We start from the raw sequence: 20,632 nt of genomic DNA, 5'->3' as shown, positions 1-20,632 counted from the left end.
TCATTAGGGTCATCTTTTCCTTTTAGATTTCCTGTCCCCATGGGCATTACCACGAAGAATCTTGGATTCAGCCAGAAAGTGTTCTTGGCCTCCCTCATGGTGGTTTCTACTCCCAGCCTTAAGAACCCTCCCAGGTTTCCCCACTGCCTTCAGGGCAAAGGGCCAAAGCTCTGTGGTGTGCACTGATTTGTGTGCCTCCAACGCCTCTGCTGAATCTTCCACCTGTGACATGACCATTGGAAAATGGCCCTTAGGAGCTCTCGGCGGTGACACCTTAGGGGCGGAGCCCTAACCCAAAGGGACTGGTATCCCCTGTAAGAGGAGACACTGGTGAGTTCTCTGCCATTTGAGGACACAGCAAGAAGCTTTTTTTTTTTCTTTTTTTTTTAAATGGCTTTTAATCCCTACCAATGGACAGTTTCCATTTCTCTGTGGCTTTCCCCCCCATCAGTAAGTTTTTGTTTTTCTGAAATCAGCTCATTTCCCCTCACATGCAACAAGTCTCTCTTGCCTGTCATACCACAGAGAACAGAGGAGGGCAGGGAGTCTAGTCTCACTCACTCAATCAACAATTACTGAGACAGACTCAGCTTCTGCTATAGATGGGACACAGGGACACCTTTAAACTCCAGACAAAGGGAGGGAGAGTGATCATGAGGAAAGGCACCCTAAACCCCTTAGAGTGGTTGGTCTCCAAACTTTGGGGTCCTTCTCCATCTGAGAAGCCTGTAACACTTCCCAACGAAATGCCCATTTTACATCATGCCATCTCTGTTTTATAAATCTAATGGACAGAAAAAAATAACTCACCTGCCAGCTGCTATCAATGCGAACAAATATCTATTTACCCTAGATGGGGCACTGAGAACAAGCCAAAGCAATGATCCCACCTAAGTTCACCTTGGCAAACCAGTGAGTTCAGTGGGGTTCCTCACAGGAGGATGGACATCACTGAGAAGCCCACCCCAGCATGGACCACGACTCAGGAAGGCTGCACTTCAGGAGTGTCCTGCAGGACAGTTTGGAGAGTCCCCTCTCCTCAGCAGTAATTATTGCTTTTATAATGGCAAGGAAGGGACACGTGAAATTTATTTCTGGAGTCACATGAAACTCCCTCCTCAGTCCAGGATGGGACGTTTCAATTCAGAGGCTGCTATACAACAAGGCTCTTACACTGTGAGCCTTGAGCTTAGACTTGTAGAGATGACACTACAGATGACCCTCTTGGAAGGCTTGTTGGTGCTGACCCCCAGCAGGGGATGCCCTCAGTGTTCACACTCCAACCCTCCAGCAGGGGATGCCCTCAGTGTTCACCCCCTCCCCAACCTCCCAGCAGGGGATGCCCTCAGTGTCCACACCCACCTCTGACCCAAACCAAGACACCTCCTTTTTCCTCCACAGAGGAATAGATTCTTCTATTCTTTTTCCCTAAGTCATTCACCATTTGGTGTTGTGATGGTTTGCCTAGGTACTTCTCCTAGTTAGCTTTAACTATTAATGACACAGCCTAGAATTAAGTGAAAGGATAGACTCAACTGAGGATTTGCACAGAGTGTATTGGCCTGTGGGCATGTCTGTGGGGGATTATCTTAATTAATTGATGTAAAAGAGCCCAGCCTAGAAAGGTGGTTCTGGGCAGTATAAGAAAGCTAGCTAAGTATGAGTCCATGAGCAAGGCAGAGAGCAAATCAGCAAGCAGCATTCCTCCACTGTGTCCATTTCCAGTTCCTGTGTTGGCTTCCTTCAGTGACGGACTATGATGTGAAAGCATAAACCCTTTCCTCTCCCAAGTTGCTTTTGGTGAGAGTGTTTTATCACAGGCACAGAAAGGAAATTAGGACAGTGCCCATCCCCTCCACTTCATTAGCATCTAGAAAATAAAAGGGACCTGTCCTTGTCCCTGAGACTATACTTAACTTGGCATATGCAGCAGGTCCTCCATCACTGCTGTGAAATAAATGAACAGAAGCAAGGTGCTTGCTATAAATAACCCAACAAATGGATATTTTCAACCTTATAAAGGGCATGTATAAAAGCAACAACAGAAAAACCATAGTCCCATCATACCCAGTGTTGAACAGCCAGAAGCTTCCCCCGCTCGTGGTCAGGAACGTGCCCAGAATGCTTCCTCTTGCTGTTTCTTTTCAGCACTAAGCCAAAAGTTATAGTCAGAGAACCAGGGCAATTTCTATTCTTGTGTGAAAAGGATCAATTATTTATTTTTGAATTGACAAAATTATATATATTTGTGGTATACAGCATGCTGTTTTGAAATATGCATACATGTTGGAATGCCCGAATCAAATTTGTGAACACCTTATCCCACCTCCTTAGCATTTATTTGTGTAGAAATGCTTTACATCTATTCTTAGCACATTCCAAGTATACAGTGCTCTGCATCTTTAGATATTAAGTGTAGCTGTCATTAAAGAAACCTCCCTTTTTCAGTAGATGGGGACCATTGCAGGAAACCACAACTGGTCAAAATGCAAACAGCAGACTGTGGGGTGTCCAGTCCAAATTGATATGTCTACAACATAACTCCTACACTTAAGGCCCAGGAAACATCACAGGCAGAAAGATGGGAAGAGTCAGAGGACGAGGACATCTGCTGTGAGACAGTGTCTTCTTTGTGTGGTAGGGATGTTGCACCCATGAAATTTCAATAATGTGGTTTCCTAAACAAGACATGGACAATGGGAACACTCAGAAACTTGCCAACGTGGATGGGAGAAAAATCTCACAAGGCTGAACCCTTACATGTATAGCTACAGGCAGCTAATGACTGTAGAGAGAGGAGAATCAGTCTTCTCCAGGGATGAGTTCCCTGAAAGGTTATCCAAACCCAAGTGGTCAGCCCTAAATAAATGCACATATGAGAAACACTAGGTGGACTCAACAGGTTGTACTTATTTGTAATAATAGTGATTAAGGAATAAGAGGTCAATCATTTTGAGAGGGAGCAAGAGGTCCTGGGAAGAGTTGGAGGCAGGAGAAGGAACAGTGGGAATGATATAACCACAGTGCCTGTCTTAGGTAGTTTTACTATTGCTGTAATGAAAAAACATGACCAAAGCACCTTGGGGATGAAAGTGTTTATTTGGCTTACATTTCCACATTGTAGTCTGTCACTGAAGGAAGTCAGGACAGGAACTCAAACTGAGCAGGGACCTGGAGGCAGGAGCAGATGCACAGGTCATGGAAGGATGCTCTTTCTCCTCATGGCTTGTTTGGTCTGCTTTCTTATAGACCCTGGGACTACTAGCCCAGGAATGGAACCACCCACAATGAGCTGAGCCCTCCCTCCTCAATAACTAATCAAGAAAATGCTACAGGTTTGCCTACAGTACAAACTTATGGAGATAATGGTCTCAATTGAGGTTCCCTCTTCTCAGGTGACTTTACCTTGTGTCAAGTTGACATAAAATTATCCAGCACAATACTCATGTATGAAATTATTTTAAATATAAATGAAAACTAAACTTGTAATTTTCAAGTATATATTATTGTTATTATTAATAGTTACTATGCTATGTGATAGATCTCTTTTTTTATTTGAATTAGAAACAAGATTGTTTTACATGACAATCCCAGTTCCCTTCTCCCTCCTGTCCTCCCCTACCACCACCCCCCAACTGAAACTCTACCTATCACATATCCTTTCTGCTCACCCTGGATGGTGAGGTCTTCCATAGGGTGTCATCAGAGTCTATCGCATCCTTTGGGATAGGGCCTAGGCCCACCCCTGTGTATCTTGGCTCAGGGAGTATTCCTCTATGTGGAATGGGCTCCCCAAGTCCACACCTATGCTAGGGATAAGTACTGAACTACTACAGGAGGTCTCGTAGATTTCCCAGGTTTCCTCACTGAAACCCATGTTCCTGGGGTCTGGATCAGTCCCATGCTGTTATACCAGCTACCAATCTGGGGAGCAAGAGTTCCCCGATGTTCAGGTCAGCTGTTTCTGTGGGTTTCACCAGCCTGGTCTGGACTCCTTTGCTTTTCACTTCTCTGCTCTTCACTTTGCTCATCCTTCTCTGCATCTGGGTTCCAGTTCAGTTTGGTGATTAGTTGTGGGTGTCTGCTTCTACTTCCACCAGCTGATGGATGAGGGCTATCGGGTGGTATATAAGTCAGTCATCAATCTCATTATCAGGGGAGGGCATTTAAGGTAGCCTCTCCTCTGTTGCTTAGATTGTTAGCTGGTGTCATCTTTGTACATCTCCAGACATTTCCCTAGTGCCTGATTTCTCTGTAAACCCAAAATGTCTCCCTCTATTATGGTATCTCCATTCTTGTTATCTTCTATTCTTCGCCTGACTCAATCTTTCTGCTCCCTCATGTCTTCTGCATCCCTCCTCTTCTCCCCTTCTCATTCTCCTAGCTCCCTCCCCTCTCTTCCCATGCTCAAATTTGCTCAGGGGATCTTGACACTTTCCCCTTCTCCAGGGGACCATGTATGTCTCTGTTAGGGTCCTCCTTGTTTACTAGTTTCTCTGGCAGTGTGGATTGTTTTGTATTTGGATGGAATGTTCTATAGATATCTGTTAAGTCCAATTGCACCATAACTTCTATTAGTTCCTTTGTTTCTTTGTTAAGTTTCTGTCTGGTGTTCCTGTCCAGTGGTGAGAGTGGGGTGTTGAAGTCTCCCACTATAAGTGTGTGGTTTTATGTGTTATTCGAGTTTTAGTAATGCTTCTTTTACAAACATGGATACCTTTGTATTTGGGGCATAAATGTTCAGAATTGAGACTTCATCCTTATGGATATCTCCTGTGATGAGCAGGAACTGACCTCCTTCATCTCTTTTGATTGATTTTAGTTTAAAGTCCAATTTGTTGGGATATTAGGATTGCTGCCCCTGCTTGTTTCTTGGGTCCATTTGATTGGAAAACTCTTTTCCCAGCCTTTAATTCTTAGGTGCCATCTGTCTTTGAAGTTGAGGTATGTTTCTTGTATGCAGCATAAGGATGGATTCTGTCTTCTTATACATTCTGCTAATCTGTGTCTTTTTATAGGCAAGTTAAGACCATTAATGTTGAGGGATACTAATGACCATTGATTGTTCATTCTTTTTTGATTTTGATTTGGTGATGGTGGTGAAATTATGTACAGGATTCTATCCCTTTTTCCTTTTGGCTGTTGGTAAAGTGGGATTATCTATTGCCTATATTTTTCTGGTTGTAGTTATCTTCCTTGGGTTGCAGTTTTCCTTTCAGAACTTTCTGTAGGGCTGGATTGATGGATAGTTTTTGTTTAAATCTGGTTTTGTCATGGAATATCTTGTTTTCTCCATCTATATTGATTGAAAACTTTGCTGGGTATAGTAGTCTGGGCTGGCATCCATGGTCTCTTGGTGTAGGTAGAATATCTATCCAGGACTGACCTTCTGGCTTTCAGAGTTTCCATGGAAAAGTCAGGTGTAATTCTGATAGGTTTGCCTTTATATGTTACTTGACCTTTTTCTTTTGCTGCTCTTAATATTTTCTCTTTATTCTCTATGTTTGGTGTTTTGATTATTATGTGGCGAGGAAACATTTTTTTTTGGTTCAGTCTATTTGGTGTTCTGTAGGCTTCTTGTATTTTCATTGGCATGTCTTTCTTTAGGTTGAGAAAGTTTTCTTCTATGACTTTGTTAAATATGTTTTCTGCACCTTTGAGTTGGATTTCTTCACCTTCTTCTATACCTATTATTCTCAGGTTTGGTCTTTTCATGGTATCCCATATTTCCTGGATATTTTGTGTTAGGGATTTGTTGGGCTTAAGATTTTCTTTGGTTGATGAGTCTATTTCTCCTAGTGTATCTTCAACTCCTGAGATTCTCTCTTTCATCTCTTGTATTCTGTTGGCTATGCTTGCATCTGTAGTTCCTGATCAGCTTTTCTATTTCCAGCATTTCCTCACATCGTGCTTTCTTTATTGTCTCTATTTTAGTTTTTAGGTCTTGAACTGCTTCCTTGAGAGATTTGTTTATATCTTGTATTTTTTGGTTTGTTTTTCTTCCATTTCCTTAAGGGATTTCCTCATGTCTTCTTTGAGGTCCTCTATCATTTTCATGAAGATGTTTTTAAGGTCATTCTCTTCTACTTCATCTGCATTGTGATGTTCAGGTCTTGCTGGTGTATTGTTCCTAGTCTCCGGTGGTGTCATATTAGGTTTTCTGTTGTTGAATGTGCTTTTACATCGTCCTCTTTTCATGGTATCCCACATTTCCTGGATATTTTGTGTTAGGGATTTGTTGGGCTTAAGATTTTCTTTGGTTGATGAGTCTATTTCTCCTAGTGTATCTTCAACTCCTGAGATTCTCTCTTTCATCTCTTGTATTCTGTTGGCTATGCTTGCATCTGTAGTTCCTGATCATTTACCCAGCTTTTCTATTTCCAGCTTTTCTATTCCAAAAAAGTACTCATACTTTTTTTTTTCTGGTGGGTGTAGCAGGAGTCTCTTCCTCTCTGGGTGAGTATGGGACCAAGGTTCCCTTCTGGTAGATGCAAACAGTTCCAATACTCTGATGACTGTCCTCTTGTCGTGGATGGAGGTGGCACTGCTACTGGGGTTTTGGCAGTGTCTGGGTGTGTTGGATCCAGCCACTGAATACGGATCCAGTGAGCAGACCCCTGGCATCAGATGTTTCTGAGCAGGGTTGCTTAACCAGATCTGGAAACAGCCCCTGGCCTACTTGGGCTGGTGGATGGAGGGGGAATTGGTCCAGTGGATGGAGGCAGTGGAGAAGAACTGCCACTGGGACCTTGGAAGTGTCCGGGTGCTCTGGATCCTGCTGCCAAGTTCGGATCCTGTGAGAAGACCGTGATAGAACTCTTGAACAAACAAATTCTTAAAAATGAAATTAAAATTGGGGTGATGGTGGTAGGGGAGGACGGGTGGGAGAAGGGAACTGGGATTGTCATGTAAATCAATCCTGTTTCTAATTCAAATAAAAAAGTCGAAAACAAAACAAAAACAAAAAATGAAATTAAAAGCGTTCAGAATAGGAAGAAGAAAAATTGTTTATATTCAATTGATATGAAGTTAGATATTGATTCTGGAGACTTGACAAAAACTATGAAAGCTAACATGTAAATTCAGTAAACTTACAGGGCAAAAAGTAAGTTACAAAAATCAGCTGAATTTCTTCATACTAGCAAAGAACAATCCAAAATGGGAAGTAAGTCAACAATCCCATTGGAGATATCAAGAAAGAACAGAATACTTAGAAATAAGTGTAAGCAAGGAGGTAAGACACTGAAAACTACAAAATATTATGAAGAGAGATCTAAACTAATGGAAAGACATCCAATGTTTATGGGTTGGAAAGACGTCAACACTCTGAACAAGACTACAGGTTCAATGACATCCCCATTTATATTTCAGTGGGCTTCTTTTTATTTTTCCTCAGAAATAGAAAAGATGATCTTCAGATTTACCAGAAATTGAAAAGAATCCTTATATTCAATAAAATTTTGAAAAACAGAATGAGTAATTTCAAGACTTATTTCAAATCTATAGCAATCAAATTGATGTTATCAAAACCATATATACAAGTAGCATTATATAGAATGAGTAGGTTATATTTAGGAACATATATGTGTATATATACAATAACATAAATGTATGCAATAACAATGTAAAAAGAAGCCATTAATTTGAAGAAGAGTAGGGAGGAAAGGGAGGGAGAAATATTGTAACTGTAGTATCAAAAATTAAAAAAGGATGGCTATCATCCTAGAGCCTTCATCCTGTAGCTGATGGAAGCAGAAGCAGAGACCCACAGCAAAGCACTGAGCCGAACTCCTGGAATCCAGTTGTAGAGAAGGAGGAGTGATGAGCAAAGGGGTCACAATGAAGCTGGGGAAACCCACAGAAACCAGCATAGGACAGAATCAGGCCCCCTGAATGTGGGTGTCAGCTAGGAGGCCTGGGCAGTCTATGAGGCCTCTGGTAGTGGATCAGTATTTATCTGTAGTGTCCAAATGGACATTGGGAGCCTATTCCCCATAGAGGGATACTCTCTCAGCCTAGATACATGGGGCAGGGCTTAGGCCCTGCCCTAAATGATAGGACAGACTTTGAAGATCCCCATGGAAGGCTTCACCCTCCTTGGGAGCAGAAGAGGGGATGGGATGGGGGGCAGTGGGGACATGGGAGGATTGGAAAGAGAAGGAACTGGGATTGATATGTAAAATAAGATTGTTTCTAATTTAAATAAAAATAAAAAAGGGATGGCTACATAGATTATGGAATAGAATCAAAGACTTAGAAATAAACTCAAACTTCGGGAAGTTAACTGTGTGTGTGTGTGTGTGTGTGTGTGTGTGTGTGTGTGTGTGTGTGTGTGTGTACAAGCATGCATCAGGCCTCATGCATGACAGGGTGCTGGGACAACTGTTCCAAACTGTCAAAAAGAGAAAAAGCAATGAAGTTGAGCCTTGTCTTGCACTATGTATATAACCTTCCAAACAACACCTAGCTGAAGATCAAGTGTGTGAATACATGAGTCCATGGGGACTGTTTCAGGTCCAAACCATGTCATCTGGCCACGCCCATTCCACATCTCGTTTTGTACCTGTGCATGAGTCCTTTGTAGATGGAGTCTCATTTCATTAGTCCTTCATGTTTCTCACAATACACTTACCTGTGCCTGCCACAGACTTGTTCCATTTCTGAAGGCCACAGAGGTGTCTCACATTTTGAAGTTCCTTGGCTGGGAGTGCTCATCAGAATCTGGACAGAGTGACTGCCAACACAAGTGTGTGGGTACTCATGATGGGTCCTGTGTTGCATGCTCACCTGTCTAGTTGCTAGTGGCTCTGTTTTCTTGCTTGCTTGCTGATAATAAAAATTGTCTTCATCAAATCCCTCCCTTCAGGGGCCAGAAGAGGAGGCAGAAAGAACCAGAGAGAATAGAGGGCACCAAGGAAACACAGATCTCTAACTCAACATGATTGATGCACATATGAACTCACAGAGACTGAGGTAGGGCCTACACAGGTCTGTACAAGATGAGGTCCTAGAGCTGAAAGAAGTGGAAACATGTCCCCATCTCTGACCCAGAAGCCATCTCCAATGGATAACTACCTGTCAATGAAAATTTAGTATTCTGTAGTAGAGTCTCACTGGAGAAACAAATTACTCTTAAGGGTAGGCTGCTTGTCCAGCACTGGATGACATCACTGAAGTTCCCTGTCTCATTTCAGGGCTTTGTTTTTGTTTTTAAATTTTATATTATTTTTAACATTTATTTATTTATTTATTTATTGTGTGTGTGTGTGTGTGTGTGTGTGTGTGTGTGTGTGTGTGTGTGTGTGTTACTTTTTACCCTATAAGTCCATTGAGCATGTCTTATGTCTCCCAGCTTAGTGATTTTAAGGGATTCCTGAGCATGTGAACGGGCTCTCTGCATCTATATTTGTTTCATGTGCCTTTTCTTGGGCTCTTTTTCTATTGTTGTTTGCCCTATTCCGATATGTTAGTTTTTGTTTTATCTTATTATATTTCATTTTATTATTTTAAAACTCTTAATTTATAATAAAAACAAGCATTCCATTGTAAGTCTGGACTTTTAGGAGCCTACAAAGTCTTTGCAGGGTTTTACTTCAGCCTAGAAAAGGTTTTGCCCCAGGGTAAGGCTTCACAACTTCTTAACAGTTCCTTTTGAAGGATTTGGCTATTGGACTACTCCTATAGGATCTTTAATTTAATGAGAAATAGTGACAAATGGAATGGCCTCAGAGAGCAGAGGACTCCTGATGTCTGGGATGGCTTGCCATCCTAAAGGATCCTCAAAGCATGGAGTGGGGGAGTTCCAGGGAGATGGGAGAGGTCTTGATTCATGCAGAGGCTGTATGGCCTATGTAATTCCTTCCTCCTCACTAGGCCTCAGTGTTCTCTTTTTAGAAATGTCAGAAATAAGTTAGATATAATAAGAGCTCGTGACTTCAGCATCCCATGTCTGAGACTTTTTTTCTGTAGGAAGAAAAGAAAAATTACCAAGGCAGAATGTTATATGTTTAAAAGTATTTGAGGACAAGTGGGGTGGAAGCAGAAGGAGCAGGTGCTTGCCACCACGTCTCATGTCCCCAGCTCAGTTTCCAGAACCCACATGGTGGGAGGCGAGAACCAATTCCTCAGAGAAGTCTTTTGACACCCACACTGGTGTCATGACATACGCCTGACCACACATCTACACACACAAACAAGCTCATAAAACAAATACGATGTAGTACAATTAAAAACCCATTTAATTCAGTGTTATCCATTAAAGAAAAAGGCAAATTAACAGACAGAGCCTGAGAATTAGATAGAATTATGGCACCATTCATGGACTATCAGTTGGCATTTAATATGGTAGGTGTGTTACCACCTTTGTCTCCATGCCACCCAGGCAGGAGTGACTCTTGTTAAGATGAAACTATGGTGTTCTCCAAGTGATGGGATTGCAGTTGAGTTTTGTTTCCTTCTCTCTGCTCTTACAATTTTTTTTTTATTTTTCTATAACGAACACATAGTGCTTTAATAATCAGTAAAAAATTCACTGAAACAGCAATTAATTCTATAAGGAATGTGCAACAAATGAGAAAAAGCTTAAGTCATATGTGAGATGAGAAGCAAATCCAACAGAGAATGAATATTCATATTGTGGCTATCTGAAATGCAAAGTCACTTCGCCTAATTGTCAATTCATCTAATAACTGATTCTCTATAAATTCACATATACACAGCCTTTAGGTTTTTAAAATTTTTTTGTCTGTTCAATTCGTGGATTCTTTCTCACTTTGCCATCTTATGACATGCTAACCATTTTTGCCCCACTGTCTGAAGTTACTTCTTAATGTCCTATTCCTAGGAGTCAAATTGGCACTATTCCAAAGTCCTAAAATAATTTTTAATCCCTGCATATGCAATTGTTTCTTTTTAATCTACTTTTGAATAACTTAAGGACCCATTGGGTTGTTTGTTAAAATCATTTATTTAGAATTTAATGTTTCAAACACCCCTTTCTGTGGTTTCTGAACACTATGAGGACCATTCTTTGTAATGCTAGCCTTTTTTAAAAAAAATTAAGACCTTCATTGTACGTCAGTTATGGGCCAAGTAAGACATGGGTGGAGCACTAAACAAAATAAAACAAAACAAAAACCCACTTTCATGAAGCAGTGACAGTTTAATCAGTATAAAATGCCTAAAGGATACAAGAAAGCATGAGAAACAGAAGTAGATTTAACACACGGTTGAATTTTAGCTAACTATACTTATCTGTGGGTATGAGGACAGAAGTTCAGACTGCTGTTAGGGATTATGCTGGTTTGGTAAATTAATGGTTGTGGATTGTCCTTCAGTAACCATGACTTCACTAGCAGGTTTCCAGAACCAGGCATATTTTCCTTCTTGTTGAATAGGTCTTAAAGCACTATTAGAGAGTGATGGTTACAGCAAAGGTATGTGTGCCACTACTGCACACTTAGGGCTATTGTGCCACGCTGGTCATTGACGTGGTTCATAGGCATCACAGCTGGGGAGAACTGTTGGTTGCCTCCCTCCTTTGGAAGCTTGCATGGTACCTTCTGGTGCCATAAAAGCTAGTCCTCAGTCGGGGGAGTATTCCGGTCAGTTCCAGCTTGAGGGTCTCTGAACCCTATTTCTGAAAGGCATGCTATCTTTAACAATAGGGAGGTAACCAAGGGCAACAGAAAGTATGTTTTGGATGTGTCTTTGATAACCCTGGCCAGTCATTCAAAGGAGGGCTTTTCATGCCTGGTATGGGGGTATTTGTCAGGTAGTCTTTGGCTCTTGGAAGGACCATTGTCAGGTCTGATAGAAAAGGTTCATTAGGACTATACATGTAGATTTATACACAGAATCTATGCATATTATAGGTTTTTTTTTTAAAAAGGTAAATAGTTAATAGTATGATTCCTTATGGATAGTTTGGACACCCTTCTTGTTATTTTACCCTCCTTCTGTATTTAGTTCCCTCTCTAAAGAGGCTCCCCTTTGCCATCTCTCCTATCAGGTCATTTGCAGTCACTGTCAGGTCCCTCTTCATTGCTCCTAACCCCATCCCCATATCCTGGAAATTGTCTGTTTTTGCTTTCCTGCTTTCTGCAGTTACTCCAGGCTAGGTATTCATATCTGACGATTTGGAGCTAGGAGCCTCCACTGAGAGAGAATATGGGACATTTGTTTTTCTGGATCTAAGTTATCTCACTCAATACAATTTTTCCTACTTCCATCCATTTACCTGCAAAGTCGTGATTTCATTTTTTCTTACAGCTGAAGAGGATTTCATAGAGTATATGTATCACATTTTCTTGATCTATTCACCAGCTGAAACACATTTAGATTGTTTCCATTTCCTAGCTATTGTGAATGAAGCAGCAATAAATATGTCTGGTCAAGTATCTAGGGACTAAGATGTTGAGTCATTTGGGTATATGACAAGATGTTGTATAGCTGGGCCGTATAGTAGGCTTCTTTTTAGCCTTTTGAGAATTCTCCACATTGATTTCCATAGTAGCTTCACCAGTTTGCAATTCCACCAACAATGATTGGGAGTTCTCTTTTCTCTGAATCCCTCCCAGAAGTTGTTGTTATTATTTTGTTGATATCTGCTGCTTTGACTGAGCTGCAGGAAGCCTCTTGTCTCTGCCTCCCCAGCACTGGGATTGCAAGCAGGCACCACTGCATCCAGTTATGTAACATGGGTCTGGGAATCAAACTGAGGTCTTCGTGCTTGTGCAGCAAGTCCCTCTCTGCTGGGGCAATCTCTGCTGGCCTACAATTTGTTCTCAGGTTTACAGTTTGAATTACTATATATTTTTGTTTCTAAGATTTATACTTGTGTTTTTCCATATCCAATTGTTCTTGTTTCAGTTCCATCATTATTAGGCTTGTCCCATTAGCTCTTATAACTTAAATTAATCCATTTGTATTAATCTATGTTTTGCCTTATGGCTTTTAACCTTTTTTTCATCTTGTGTGTCTGACTCCCTCCATGTTCTCTTGGTGTCTCCCCTCTGCCTTCATTATCTCCTGGAATCCAGAGAGAGGAGTGATGAGCAAAGGGGTCAAGACCATGCTGGGGAAACCCACATTAACAGCTGACCTGAGCAAATGGGAGCACACGAACTCCAGTCTGATAGCTGGGAAACCAGCATAGGACCAAAGCAGGCCCCCTGAATGTGGGTGTCAGTTGGGAGGCCAGGGCAGTCTGTGGGGCCTCTGGCAGTGGAATCAGTATTTATCCCTAGTACACCAATGGACTTTGGGAGCCCATTCCCCATGGAGGGATACTCTCTCAGCCTAGATTCGTGGGGGAGCACCTAGGCCCTGCCCCAAATGATGTGACAGACTTTGATGATCCCCTATGGGAGGCCTCACCCTCCCTGGGGAGTGGATGGGGGGTGAGATGGAAGGTTGGTGGTGGCATAGGAGGATGGGAGGGAGAGAGAAAACTGGGATTGGTATGGAAAACAAGATTGCTTTTAATTTAAATTAAAAAATAATATAATAAAAAAGAACCTGGTAGATATCCTGTAGTTTAAGAACATAATCACTAAAATGAAAATTTTAGTAGAGGGATTTAACAGCATAATTTATCAGGCAGAAGAAAGAAAACATGTCCACACAGGGCCAGCAAGATATCTCAGTATGTAATGGTGCTAGCCACCAACGCTGATGACCAGAGTTTGATGCCAGGTCTAGATGGAGAAAACTGACACCAGAAAGTTGTCCTCTGACCTCCTCAGGTGTGGTGTGGCATGTGGGTATCTTCTCATGTATCTCCAAACACATAAAAATACTCATGAAAGGAGCTAACTCTAACCCTACTAACTCTAACCCTAACCCCCCAGTACTCCCAATTTGCTCAGGAGATCTTCTTGTCCCTTTCCCCTTCTCCAGGTATTGATGTTTGTCTCTCTTAGAGTTCTCCTTGCTTCCTATCTTCTCTGGGGTTGTGGATTTGTAGGTACCAGGTTCTTTTTTAAAAAATAATTTCTACATTTTATTGAAAGTGATATAAGTCAATATAACTTGCATAAGTATAAATTGATACAACTTCTCTGTCTAGTAAGACATCATCCCATATATTTCTTTGGTTCATTGATGCGGTTTCCTTTAGCTCACTGGACATCCTTGCAGTAATCATATAAATAATTATCTCAAAAGGCTTGTGTATGGCCTTCTCAGGGAATGTATGCCAAGTGCTTCTGGACATGGACCATACTTTTATGTTTCATTTTATTTTGTTTTCAGGAATTGTACTATTTTGCTAAATACTTGAAATTTAAAATAATGTAATTTCGCAACCATGGAACTTCTTTAAGTTCTGTGTTCCTCACTGTGTGTGGTTTTAAAGTCTCAGCTCGGTCACTTTAGTAAGTTCATTCTTTGTGGGAATCAGCTGTGTGTGTTGGAACGTGCTTTTTATATTCAGACAAGGGGCTGACAACCCTACCTTAGCCTTCACTCCTCACTTGTGTGGGGTCTGAGCAATGGTGCAGTCCCAGACCCTGCATGTGTGCCTGAATGTCTACATGCCCAAGATAACCTCAGATCTTTCAAATCCCTGTGACCTTATGTACCATCTTTTCTTTCAAGCTTTGCTTTAGCCTCTTGTTTGCTCCAGTGACCAACCACCCCCAGAAAGCCACAGGTTTAATTAGTTGCCTCTAAATGTTTTCAACAAACATCTAGGTCAGTGGTTCTCAACCTTCCTAATGCTGCAACCCTTTCATACAGTTAGTTCTTCATGTTGTGGTGACCCCCCCACACCATATTTTTGTTGCTACTTCATACCTAATTTTGCTTACTGTTATGAATCATAATGTAAATATCCAATACATAAGATATCTGATTCGTGACTCCTGTGAAAGGGTCTTTTGACACTCCCCCTCATCAGGGTCTTGACACACAGGTTGAGACCTGCTGATCTAGGGCAAAGACTTTGGCATTTTGAGGTGAGTCAGATAGTGATGGCCTTTGCAAGGGGTCTTCCAGGGAGATATTAGACAGGAACAATGATGGCAGTTGTCTGGGAGTGAACTCTAGAGGAAGTGCAATCCTGCTGCGTCTCACCCACGGCTGTTTTTTTGTTTGTTTGTTTGCTGTGAATATGTGCTGTTGCTTTTCATGGCCATGAAGCTGGAGACCATGAGATGGGGTTTGGCAGACAGAAATGTAACACTTGTTCTTTCTTTTGATGTAGCTCTTTCTTTTGAATTTAAACTGCTAGACTGATGCAAGACTTCTTAAAACTTAATTCTACAACTTCCTGGCCACGACAGACTGCATCCTCAAGTTGTGAGCCTAAATAAACCTTCTCTGTCACAGGATGCTTATGGTAGGCTTTTTGTCATAGCAACAGGAAAACTAACAGATACACGGATTCTATTATTCATTATTGATGTTTGGATGAAGAAGAATGGGGTTTTAGGAGTAGGCAACACAGAGAAACAATGCCATCTTGACTACACACTGGGTAAGCTCTGACATCACTCAGATTGAAACTAGTTCTTAACTGGAGACCTATTGATTGATGCTCTGCTCTGATAGATGGGGATTTACTCAGACGATTAAAAAGTGACAATCCATATCTATGGCTGAAGGGAACTCTGGAGGCTGCATATCTGTAACTCATGGGTGCTCTGGGGGCTTCACTCCTGAGTGTATTTCTCTGACAAGAGATTTCAGCTGCTTTCAAGTTTATATAAACACACCAAGCGTTTATCTTGATTTGGCTTCCCTGGAAAACACAGATATAAGGCACCAATCACTGTAACAAGGAATTTCCCCTTTTCTTTTGTCAAGCATGTTTTATGAGGGAGAAGTGGCTCTATGGAGGATAGACATAATTCCCAGAAAACCCACAATTCCATTGAATTATAATACTTGAATGCATATTATGATCTGGGATGAAAAGCTGTAATTCCCAGCTGAAGTAAAACTCTCCTAACAAGAAGTTTATGGACTAAACTGGCTTGAACCAGTATGATTCACTGAACCTTTAGAAGACATCAACATATGCTAGGCATTGAGGGGCTAGCAAATCTCAGCCATCTCTGTCCTCGAAGATGGGCAAGGGAATTAACAGAGCTTGAGAGTAGACAGTGTAGTCCACTTGGGCCTGAGGTCTTCCAATGAAGTTGTTCTGAGCGCCAGGCTGATGATCAGGGAACCTGAATGATTAGGCACAAACTTTAACATGATGTTGAAGATCCAGCGATCCTAACATAATTAGTGTCTGCATTTAAAAACTTCTCTTTGGATCTTTATGGATTAGTTCAGTATTCTAGAAGCAGAAATACTATTGGCCAATCATCTAGGAGTCAGTGCTCCGAACTTTGCAGGAAGTCCATTATTTTAGCATTGAGATCTAGATTGGGGAAGGAAAGAACAAACTTTCATGCAAACTTCTTTACCTCTTAAAACTGCATTTTGTGTTTTGTTACTGCATTTTGTGTTTTGTTATGTTTTGGAGATAGGGTGTCAATGCAGTCTACCCAGCACCAGGGAGGCCTCAGAGTAATGGGGAGCCACCAGAGATGACCACTCAGACAGTTAATAGCCATTTGAAAGTCTACTCCAGCCAGCTGGGACTACAGTCGGGTATTCAGGGACCCAAGTGTAGCACTGGGGGTCCAGAGGAAAGGTTTTTTGGAGGTAAAAACATCCTAGCACCTCTCTCTCAGCAACTGTGGGGCAATGGGGGAGGGGTGGGGTCACAAAAGCAAGCAGTTTAACAGAAGCTAAGATAAGTAGTTAGAGGTTTGTATAAGCAGGCAGTTTAACAGAAACTAAGATAAGTTAACTGGGGCATTTTGACCTGAGAGATTAGGGTTACCCACCCACGAGTTGGGTAAGGATATTTTCCATGGGATTCTCCACCGAGGACATTAAATTCTATTTAAACTGAAAATGGCCTCAGCAAGAATACCAGATGGGGGAGCCTCTGTACTTTCTCACTGTGACACATGACAGACTCACCTGGTAAAACCCACAAAGGAGAAGGAACAGTAGACTCTTTCCTGATGATTGGAGAGAGGGAAGAAACTACATGGGGATATGGATATGGATACAGCTGGGACCACAGAAAGAGCAGTCCAGACAGATGAAGGTGAAGACCTGAACATCCTGATGACAGAGAAAGTGACATCAAAGATGGACACATGGCAAGGTTTGCTGAGGAAACATGGAACAGGAATCAGGGTACAAGGAACGATGAACCATTTCCAGGGCGACAGTTTCACCCATGAGCACGTTCCTGTTTGGAACACCCTCACATCTCTTTCCTCATCTCAACTTTTCTTTTGAGATACTGTGTAGCCAGGGCTTGGAACTCACTATGTGAATCAGGCTGGCCTCAAACTCAAAGAGATCCACCTTCCTTTGCCTCCTGAGTACTATAATAGTCTTTTGTTGGTGCCTATTATTTGTTTGTTTTTTTTGAGACATCGTGTCATGAAGCCTGGACAGGACTTGAGCTCACCATGTAGCCGAGATGGTGTATGATGCTCTTGCCTCTATTTCTTCAAGACTAAAGCTATAGATGTCTACCACCAGCACCACATCCAATTTTGATGTCTATTGTGTAGCAGGTGGTTAACACATATACACAATGCCCTCCCTATCTGGGAGTTATGCATCTGAAAATTCAACCAATCAAGAATTGAAATTCCTGTAAAAAGAAAATTACCCCTGTGTTGAGTGTGAATAGACTTCCTGTCATTAATCCCTGAGTAATACAGTAGAACAACGATTTGCATAGCATTTACATTGTATTAGGGATAATAAGTAACCTAGAGATGATTTAAAGTTTACTGGAGGATGTGTGTAGGATATATGCAAATGCTACATTATTTTGTATAAGGGACTCGAGCATTTGCAGATTTGGGTACCCCCAAAGAGACCGAGGACAACAATTTTCTTCCAGCCATGCCATACTAGAATTTTAAGGATTTGACAAAAATCTGTCTTTCTCTCATCTAAAATGAGGACCAGCTGAGAAATAAGACCCAGGAGACTCATAATAGAGATGGGCACTCGGTTTTTATTGATAAAACATTTGGAGAGACCAGCTTTATATTTGTGGTAGAGCACCAAGCTAACAACCCTTTCTACCCTTCCAGAGTGAGTGAAGACCTGGGACAGCCCACCAGGAGGAATCTCTGGCTTCAGAGCCCCCCCATCTGATTTGGGGAGGCAAGACAGGATGTCCCATGCCTCACAGACTTTTAGGTAATCATCAATTAAGTACTTCCTCTCTTACTGGTAACCAAGGTTAATGAGGTTAAATTAATTCACCTCCCTCCAGACCTCCGTAGAAGAGGAAGTGATGTGGCTAGAGACCCTGAGTGTTCTCTCTTCAAGTGCCAGCTATGTGGAAACAAAAGGCTAGAGGAACTGAAATTTTGCCCAGCAAGTCATGATGAGGGGAATTATTTTGGCTGTGTGATAACAGAGGAAGATCGCCTCTAAGAAGTCCCTAGAAAGGTCACTCAGGGAACAAGTGGCAGGGAATTCCAAAACTCAATCTATTTAGCTCTGAACACTTGCCTCTTGTCACTAGCTCTAGACTCTTTTAGACTCGTAGAAGGAAGCATTATAATAGAACAGATGCATGGTCACCGAAGCGCTGGCAGTAGCCCATTAATCAACAAAAGACTGCAGTGCAAAGGCCCCAGGCTCTGGGCCACTTACCTTACTTTGTTATTCTCTCCTGTTCAGAATCAGTTTTTCTTCTTCCCTCCCTCCCTATGCCTAAGTCTGACCTCCATTCCTCCCATCTTTACCTTCATCCCCAACTCTATCACTTTTATTTTTGAGGCTTGGTCTCACTAGGTCATGCAAGTTGACCTTCAACTTGTGATCCTCCTGCCTCAGCTTCTCCAATGCTTGGATTATAGGTGTGCACCATCACACATAGTGGTCAGCTCATTTCCTTACTTAGACAGTGTACCTGAGAGCAGGAACGACAGATACTGCCAGGGTTTTTTCCACATGCTGCGGGACATGCCATTATCTGGTATGTAGTGTGAGATACTTATTGGTCTTCCTCCCTCCCTCCCTCCCTTTTGCTCGCTCGGTCGCTCGCTCGCTGGTTCTGGATTCTGGTTTAATTGGTAACCTTTCAAATGATTGTCCTTAAATCATTGTGTCCAAAGCATTTCAAGAGAGTGAAGAGCAACTGGGTTAATAGAAATTGTGCAGAAAACCGAATTCAAGTGTGTACTTCTTAGTTTCCACTGGGGGGCGCTGTCTACTTTGATGGAAGTAAAATTATGGTTCATTTCACCAATTCCAGCAACCTCTCAGCTTCCCACATGAACTTGTGCCCTGGGCAGTTGACCCACTGTCTACTCTGTACCTGGCTTTTCACCAAGTCCCACAATGCACTTGTACCAGGATTCAGACAAGACTCTGGTCAGTCTAATTTCTACTGGGCTAAGACCACACCTTTAGAGGGTTCTTGCCACCCTTGATTTTTTTTTAATTTATTTTTTTTACTTCCAGCCCTAGGTTCTGCCTGGCCTGTATATGTGCCTCTTCTACACTCTCCATACTGTCTGTGACATCATTTCCTCCACTGCAGGCTTTGCCCGTTAATAAAAGACGGTATCTATCCAACAGGCTGGCTTCCTCGGTCCTCACTTTTGTTTGGATCCATTACTGTACCTTCTCCCACACTGTCAGCACATGGCTTTAGCACAAAGAACAGCCCGAGCTTCTTGTGACAGTACAGATAGGTACATGTGTGGGTGTGGATGTACACACATGAGACCCATGTGGAGGTCAGAGGACAACCTTAGGGGGTCGACCATCCTTCATCTCTTCCATCCTATTTTTGTTTTGAGAAAGGACCTTTCACTGGCTGGGAGATTCTTCATGAAGTCCAGGTTAGCTGGCCTGTGAGCAGGCAGAGCTCCTTCTGTCTGGGCTCCCATCTCACAGCTCTGGGATTATAGGTGTGTCATGTCACCTGGCATTTTAAATAGGTTCGGGGATCTGAACTCAAGCTATCAATTTCTCCAGGCAACCATCTCCTCAGCTCCTTAACCCTATTTTAAAGGTGAAGTATCTAAAGTCCAAGGAGAAATGAACTGTCTAGAGTCCCTAGTAGAATGGTGGCAGCGGGGAAGCAGCTGTGACTCCAACTTCAGTGCTGCTTGCAAGCACGTGGGGTTTTATTACCCTTGCGCCAACCGTGAGTGGGACAGCCTCCCAGCACCCCGCTGGGCTTTTGTTCTCTGTTCCCTCTTGTGGCATGCTTCCAGCTGGGCTGATTCATGGATCTGGGGCCGCATGGCTCCCATTAACTTCGAGGAAAGGCATACAGCAAAACCCACATCAATCAAGACTCTAAATTACTCATCCATCTTTGCAGGTGACACATGGATTAAGATGAACTTGGAGAGAAGAATAACTATAGAAAAGCTATTTAGATTTATGAAAATTGCTTAAGAGTTTATAGCAAGTCCCCAAATGGAAGCTGACTCTGTGTTCTCAGCACAGACAGTTGAAATGGCAGTGATAAGAACCAGGTTGTCACAATATAACAGCCTTGGGCTTGAAGTCAAAGGGGCTGGGACTCCCCCATTCACTCACTGTCTCCATAGCTTGTGTTGGTAGGCAAGTC

Source organism: Cricetulus griseus, chromosome 2 (genome assembly GCF_003668045.3).
Source record: "Cricetulus griseus strain 17A/GY chromosome 2, alternate assembly CriGri-PICRH-1.0, whole genome shotgun sequence".
NCBI classification, from domain to species: domain Eukaryota; kingdom Metazoa; phylum Chordata; class Mammalia; order Rodentia; family Cricetidae; genus Cricetulus; species Cricetulus griseus.
The sequence above is the reverse complement of the archived record's forward strand: the minus strand, read 5'-3'. Positions refer to the sequence as shown.